A 9048-nucleotide genomic window follows, 5' to 3' on the forward strand; every position below is an offset into this window, starting at 1 on the left:
TGATTATTTTCCAATCCAATTGATGCTAAATAATTTTTAAAATTGCTGTCCTCTTCACAACAATGTCAAGTCCTATTCAGCAGCTAATTCCTCCCAAATCCTTGCCCCTTCACCCTCTCTCTCTCTCTCTCATGACACGTTATGAAGCAGGGCAATTCCACTGTAACGGAATTGTTCTTAGACTCCGATTTTTTACTTTAAATTGTATGCCAAATAAAACCCATGGATTTCAAACCTTAACAAAGCATTCAAAGCATTCACAACTTTTAACAATTTACACTGAACATTTTGCAAAAACAGATGCAAACTGGAAGAACTGTGCAGATGCAAAGTTTGGTAACAGATTTTCTGTAAAATCTCCCTCAGTTTTTTATGTGACCACATTTTCCAAAAACGTAAGAATCTGCTCCAAATTGATATTTTAAGATGTCTGCAGAAACAAATATATATTTGGGTTATTTAACTACAGTAAGTGAAGTGAATCTACACCCGGTAACAGAATAGTGGTAACGGAAAGCACTATGGAATAGAGTGGAGTTGAGTTCCCTACAGTACAGCACAGAACAGTAGAGTAGAGTAGAGTTACATACAGTAAAATCCATTAGTGTACTCAACTCTAGTGAGGTCTACTGTGTTCTGTACTGAAGTCTATTCTACTATACTGTACATTACGAGACTGTACTGAACTATACTGTACTCAATATTTGTTACTTTGCTTTACTGTACTCTACTGTGCTTTACTGTACTGTGCTTTCCAAACTTGTGAAACATAGTCTATGATTGGTTCAGATTTGGTCCGCTCTGGACTTGACCAAGTCTGAACCGATGATGGACTATGTTTCACAAGTTTGGGAAGCACAGTACAGTAAAGCACAGTAGAGTACAGTAAAGCAAAGTAACTATGTTTGGGCCAAATCAAGGACCAGACCAAAAATCAACATCTGTGGATGTTGAAATCAAGGCCAGGGCGGACTGACCAAATTTCAACTACTTTGCAACATCCATGGACATCAGTTGTCAGTCGGTGCTCAGTGGGTAAGGATGCTGGTTATAGTAAATGGAAAGAGAGGGGGCTCATGTGTCAGAACAGACAGACACAGTGAGAGAGAGATTATGACCATATTAGAGAGACATATTTCCCTCATATTACACAGATCCACAAAGAATTCGAAAACAAATCCAATTTTGATAAACTCCCATATCTACTGGGTGAAATTCCACAGTGTGCCATCACAGCAGCAAGATTTGTTACCTGTTGCCACGAGAAAAGGGAAACCAGTGGAGAACAAACACCATTGTAAATACAACCCATATTTATGCTTATTTATTTTATCTTGTGTACCCTTAACCATTTGTACATTGTTAAAACACTGTATATATATATATAATATGACATTTGTAATGTCTTTATTGTTTTGAAACTTCTGTATGTGTAATGTTTACTGTTAATTTTTATTGTTTATTTCACTTTATATATTATCTACCTCACTTGCTTTGGCAATGTTAACACATGTTTCCCATGCCAATAAAGCCCTTGAATTGAGATTGTCCAAACCTTTTTCACACATGCCAGTGGAAGGGAGTAGTGTAGCAGTTGACCCAACGGTGGTGGTTTGTGACTACTATGAGATTTCCCATTGTAGCCAATTCAATATTCAGACCCCTTGACTTTTTCCACATTTTGTTATGTTACAGCCTTATTCTAAAATGTATTAAATTGTTTCCCCCCCTTATCAATCGACACACAGTACCATCATGAAGAATGATGGAGGTCACTGTGTTCTTGGGGTCCTTCAAATTGTGCAGAAATTTGATCTGTGCCTTGACACAATCCTGTCTCTGAGCTCTATGGACAATTCCTTCGACCTCATGGCTTGGTTTTTGTTCTGACATGCACTGTCACCTGTGGGACCTTATATAGACAGGTGTGTGCCTTTCCAAATCATGTCCAATCAATTGCATTTACCACAGGTGGACTCCAATCAAGTTGTAGAAACATCTCAAGGATGATCAATGGAAACAGGATTCACCTGAGCTCAATTTCGAGTCTCATAGCAAAGGGTCTGAATATTTATGTAAATAAGATATTTGTTTGTTATGTTTAATACATTTGCAAAAAAAATGGGGTATTGTGTGTAGATTGAAGAGGAAAATGTTTTATTTAATCAAAAAAAAATCCATTTTAGAATAAGGCTGTAATGTAACAAAATGGGGTCTGAATCCTTTCTGAATGCACTGTAAATGTTGATATCACCTGGCACGGGACTTGCCTTTAACGTTGTTGTGTTTTGATGTATTCCTATGACCTTTTAAGACTTTTTCTGGTAGATGTTTTCTAAGACCCCTTTTCCATCTATTTGGCCAGAATTCAAAGCCTTTGCTTATTCTTAGTATAGAAAATGGTTGAAAAATGTATATATTTATATAATATAGACTCTAGCTTTCATTTTACACCAGATTTGACATGCTCATATGAACTTAACCTGTTGGTGCTCATGGGTCCTTTTACATGGAAATGCCCAGTAGCCAACATTTCCTTCTTTATGCCAATATTAAGAAACTGTTAGTTAGGATATAAGTTGTTATGCAACCACCCGTTGAGCTGTCAATTAGTTAACTGGCTAAAGGTCAGGCGAAGCTAAGCTACCTCTCAACTCCTGAGAGATGAATATGATGCTTTGTTTGTTGCAGGGGGTAAACATATGTCCGGGTGGGGCGGGTGTGTGTGTAGAATTAGGAGAACGAACACACACACAGAGCGAGCAGAGAATGTGCAGCAGAGTGAATGGTGCTTATTATGCACCTGCGAGGGGTCAAAGTCTGTAGATCCACTGGCTGGCTTATGGTATTATGATAGATTATAGAACCACACTCCTATGGCAGCAGTCATTCAGTTTGTAATCGCATACAGCTAGGCAGCTAGATTCAAAATAAACCCCTCAACCCTCTTGCTGAAGGGCCATTGAAAACAAGGCCCTCTCTCCTCCTTTAACCTAAGCCTGCCTCCCCACTCCAGTCCCCCTGGCTCCCCCTTCCACTCCCCCTGCCTCCATCCTACAAAGGTCTTATGACAGGTCAGCTGTTGGTGACAAAACAGATGTCGGATCATATGTCAGAAATCTTTGCTGGCTGACTTATGTTCTCTTGTGGCTCGGTGGTGAGGACAGGAGAGAGGGGGGCCACTCGAATCGTAACGGAGCGAGAGCAGTGCCCCAGGGGACTCTTTAGGGCAAGAACATCTGACCTCTGTGGGTGGTGCTATGGACAGGACAGGAGGACAGGATGGGCCCAGGCACTCTGCCATCAGCTTGAACAGACATCTTCATGTAGGGATGGTGGGGTTGTGTTTCTGTACAGACAGCCAAAATGGGGTTAGGTTGTCTTGAAGCTAAAATCCTTAGTTGCTACATCCATTTTTGGACTTATAAATTAATGATATATACCCATGGATTCTTGAAGAATATAAATTAGAAATGCCTCACAAGCTTAGTTCAACAGTCGGACCCCATTAGTACACAATATATAAGCTTGTTTTATATTTTACATAAATGTTAACAAAACACTGTGCAGCCTTGAAACATGGTTAGCCATTAATATCATGGATGGTTAGCCATAGCTCTGTCTATGAATGTGAGAGTGGTTACATCATCCCCATCCCTTAGCTTTTTAGCGAAACAGTGGAGGGGAAAACACATTGTTATTGTTTCAATTAAGGACTCTAGCTGCTAGAAAGATTAAGGGAATGGGGATGCCATGATACCAAGGAATCCCAGAGCTGTAGGTCTGCCTCTGTCATCGCTGTGCAGTGCAAGTAAGAGCCTCTGTTCTTAGCTAATCCCCCAGTCCTAATGAAGCTGCACTGACCCATCATAATATGATGGTGGTATTATTCTACACTATATATACAAAAGTATGTGGACACCCCTTCAAATGAGTGAATTTGTCTATTTCAGCCACACCCGTTGTATAAAATTGAGCACACAGCCATGCAAACTCCATAAACCAACATTGGCAGTAAAATGGCTGAAGAGCTCAGTGACTTTCAATGTGGCACTATCATAGGATGCCACATGTGGACACCCCCTCTCTCCAAACTGCCTCTGGAAGCAACGTCAGCACAAGAACTGTTCATCGAGAGCTTAATGAAATTGATTTCTATGGTTAAGCAGCCATACACAAGCCTAAGATCACCATGTGCAATGCCAAGCGTTCGGCTGGAGTGGTGTAAAGCTCGCCGGCATTGGACTCTGGAGCAGTGGAAACGCATTCTCTGGAGTGATGAATCACGCTTCACCATCTGGCAGTTTGAAGGACGAATGTGGGTTTGGCGGATGCAAGGAAAACTCTACCTGCCCGAATGCATAGCGCCAAGTGTAATGTTTGGTGGAAGAGGAATATTGGTCTGGGGCTGTTTTTCATGGTTCGGGCAAGGCCCCTTAGTTCCAGTGAAGGGAAAACTTAACGCTACAGCATACAATGACATTCTAGACGATTCTGTGCTTCCAACTTTGTGGCAACAGTTTGGAGAAGGTCCTTTCCTGTTTCAGCATGACAATGCCCCCGTGCATAAAGCAAGGTCCATATAGAAATGGTTTGTCGAGATCGGTGTGGAAGAACTTGACTGGCCTGCACAGAGCCCTGACCTCAACCCCATCAAACACCTTTGGGATGAATTGGCCTCATCGCCCAACATCATTGCCCAACCTCACTAATGCTCTTATGACTGAATGGAAGCCAGTCCCCGCAGCAATGTTCCAACCAGTGGAGACTGGTGGGAGGAGCTATAAGAGGAAGGGCTCATTCTAATGGCTGGAATGGAATGAATGCAACAGAGCAACAGAAATATTTGGTTTCCATATGTTTGATGTGTTTGATACCAATCCATTCATTCTATTCCAGCCATTACAATGAGCCAGTTCTCCTATAGCTCCCCCCACTGGTTGCAACATCTACTGGAAAGCCTTCCCAAAAGAGTAGAGGCTGTTAACACAGAAAATGGAGGACCAACTCCATATTAATACCCATGACTTTGCAATGAGATGTTCGATGAGCAGGTGTCCACATACTTTTGGTCATGTAGTGTATCAGAAGGTATGCTGCTGCCCTCTCTTGGTTTCATTGATTCAGACAGAGAGATTAAGATGAGCACATTTCTAGATTAGAATCTTTGTGTTTTCCTTCACCCACTGGGGGGCACTATAACACTAACCCTGGCAAATTCACAACTTTTTTTTGCTCCCTCCTTCAACTGAAAAGGCTCTAAAAGGCACTCCCTGTTCCTAAAGCTACGAAGAGGTAGTTGGTTTATGAAATGTGTTGGGTATAAGTGACCCTCAAATGCACGCATACACAGACACACGCACGTCCACACACAGACACACATACACACCTCCTCCGTCTCTCAGGTTCTATATCAAGCATAGGCAGAAATGGATCTGTGTCCTCTGCTTGACGTTAACAAACACTGCACATGAGTTAAGATTCAGATAACTAGGTCATGTTCAGGTATGATAACAGTCTGTAGGAGTCAGGCCCGGAGCTGAGTGATGATATTATGTGATATTATTAATCCTCACAGAAGTGTCAGAGCAGAGAAATTACATTAGAGAGAGACCGTGAAAATCAAGCCATTACCACCTCTTCCTTACTGTCTGTCGGTTGTTTGGAGCCAAACAAGGGGAAATGTGTTGGATCACGCTGCGGTCGGGCCAATCAAACGCTCTGTGTAGGAGGAGGCAGGGTCAGATGACCGAGAAGATCAGACATCTAAAACAGGTACATACTCACAAATCAGTCACTTTGTTAGCAAACTACTCCCCCTTTCCATCATACCTACTTTTTCCACACCTCTCTTTCTCTCTCCATCATGTCATCTCCCCCAGCTTACTGTCTGTTAACGACCACTCCAGTTCAGTCAGTCAAACCCTGACAGGTTGAACATGAGCCCCAAACATGCCGGGATATATCCTGACAGATAGAATGGGCCTGTGCACAAACAGACAGACAAGCAGACAGAGAGACAAACCACAACACTCCAGACATATGTGGACAACCAGGGAAATTATAATTAGTCAAACAGACAGTGTTTGTGTAGAGTAGAGATGATTCAAACAACAAACACACCCAGTCCTCCACAGATTTTCTGTTATACTATTACTTATTCATGTTGTAATGTGTACTGATGATACATATGTACATAATTGTTTTGACTTTTATTTGTAGTTATTTTACCTTTATTTTACCAGGTAAGTTGACTGAGAACACATTCTCATTTACGGCAACGACCTGGGGAATAGTTACAGGGGAGAGGAGGGGGGATGAATGAGCCAGTTGGAAGATGGGGATGGTTAGGTGGCCATGATAATCAAATTGGAAATGTAGCCAGGACACCGGGGTAAACACCTCTAGTCTTACAATAAGTGCCATGGGCTCTTCAGTAACCACAGAGAGTCAGGACAGCTCTTTAACATCCCATCCAAAAGACAGCATACTACACAGGGTGATGTCCCCAATCACGGTTAGGTTATTAGGATATACATATATATTTTAGACCAGAGGATAGAGTGCCTCCTACTGGCTCTCCAACACCACTTCCAGCAGCATCTGGTCTTCCATATTGGGACCGACCAGAACCACCCCTGCTTAGTTTCAGAGACAAGCCAGCAGTGTGACCGACCAGGACCAACCCTGCTTAGCTTCAGAGACAAGCCAGCAGTGGGATGCAAGGTGCTATGCTGCTGGAGGACCACTTCAGATTAAATAACTCATCATTCCATGTTGCTTAGGTAAGGCTCATACAGACCTATTGGAGTGTAATCAGTGGATAGCTATTTAGATACACTGAGTATACAAAACAAATATTAAGTGGCACCCCAAGGTGTTGAAAGTGTTCCAACGGGATGCTGGCCCATGTTGACTCCAATGCTTCCTACTGTTGTGTCAAGTTGGCTGGATGTCCTTTGGGTGGTGGACCATTCTTGATACACACGGGAAACTGTTGAGTGTAAAAAAAAAACAGCAGCATTACAGTTCTTTACACGTTCATACCAGTCCACCTGGTACCTATTATGATACCCCATTCAAAGGCACTTTTTTGTCTTGCCCATTTACCCTCTGAATGGTACACATACACAATTCATGTCACAATTGTTTCAAAGCTTAAAAATATTTTAAAATAACCCGTGGCCTCCCAATCATCTACACTGATTGAAGTGGATTTAACAAGTGACATCAATAAGGGACCATTGCTTTCACCTGGATTCACCTGGTCAGTCTGTGGATGGAAAGCACAGGTGTTTATAATGTTTTGTTCACTCAGTGTACAGATGGATGAATGAATAGATGAATACAGATTCATGTTTAGATTGATGCCTGTGCTGTTGCCGGGCAGCAGAGGGATTCCTGTCCAAACATGACTGTGTTGTTCAGGCATTCCACAGACAAAATGGCTACTGTTTCTTCCCACTCTTTATTTAGCCCACTACACCATGGCAGCTACACACACACAGGCACACACACACACCGGCCTAGTAGTACTTTGAAGTAATGTCAGGTCAAAAATATAGAACTACCACCAATCCACACAAACACAGACACTCAAGCATACGTGCAGGCAGCCCCCATTCACAATCTGCAATCACTCTCTCTGTGAACACACACAGACAAACTGAAACAAACTCTTTGTCAAGCCTAATTGCCCTTCATTTTCAGAGGCATGTTGTAACAATGTATCTTTCCTTGCCATGGTTCTGTTTTACACATGTTACTATGGAGCACCAGTGTACACACTGTCACACATGGTGTTTTAGGCTCCAGCAGATCCAATTAAGAGGCACTCAGCCGAAACATCTGCATCAATCTGTGTTTAGGACAGAGCTATGCTCAGAAACATCTGCATCAATCTGTGTTTAGGACAGAGCTATGATCAGTGACGTCATGCACCCATGTTGGACTGGTCTATTGAATATCATTGTTGACTCTGGTGAGGGTCCGTTTTCTGTTGTTCTTTCCAACACAGGTTATTATGAAGTTAATATATGCATGTACATTCAATCCAGGTAAAACATGTAGGACTGAACTCACAACTGAATAGCACTGATTGCTATGTTTCCTCAGATCGCCACAAGGGGGCAATGTTTTAAGTAAATTAGTTTGGATTGTGTGTGCTATATGTTTTCATGTATAAGAAAAGTTGTCACTACGAGTGTGTGTGAGTTTGTGTGACCATTTAAGTCTGTGTGTATGCATATGAATGTGCGTGGGCGTGCGTATGTCTGTGTGTTACTGCGATGTAGGGGTTCTGGATTATGGATGATCTTGCCCCAGGGCCTTATTCAGAAAGGCCAACCAAGCGTGAGGTGGAGAGGAGAAAGGCTTCATTGTTATGGTCCAGAAGAGTGTCAGAGGTGCCTCAGAAAATAGATTCACTCACAGGGGGCTTAGGAGAAACACGGTCGGGGCAACCACCCCACAGACCATGACGACGGTCAAGCTCTTATAACGGCGGTCAAAGGGTTAAAGGGGTTTATTACATCAAAATGTCATAAGCATTCACACAGTGATGTTAAAGTGTAGTAGTCACTCACACTGTCATAAGGATTCATTTCCCACTAATACTATAGTATCTTAACTACACCCTGATATTACAGCGCTCTCGGAAAATCAGCCGTAGGCAAAATGGAGGCTAGAGCTCAAGAACAAACACTGAACCAAACTCTCTGAGTGCCAGATCAAACCAGGTGAAAACAAACCAGGTCAAACCTCCCAGAAGTACTTACGTGTGGACAGAGTAGACAGAGTGTGGTGGTCCACACTTCTCTCCACTATGTTCTGACTGACTCTCTCTCTCTCTTTCTCTCACTCTCCCTCACACGACCCACCCTGACATCTGGTTTTACTCTCTGTGGAGACAGCCAGCTAGCAACAGCAGTAGTAACAGCCACCATTAAACAAGCGTTTTCCCTAGCGTGATTTACTCCAGAGATAATGAGAACATAAAAATGGACAAAGCACTGCCACAAAAAATGGGAGAGTTATGGGCAATGACTC

Source organism: Oncorhynchus clarkii, chromosome 4 (genome assembly GCF_045791955.1).
Source record: "Oncorhynchus clarkii lewisi isolate Uvic-CL-2024 chromosome 4, UVic_Ocla_1.0, whole genome shotgun sequence".
NCBI classification, from domain to species: domain Eukaryota; kingdom Metazoa; phylum Chordata; class Actinopteri; order Salmoniformes; family Salmonidae; genus Oncorhynchus; species Oncorhynchus clarkii.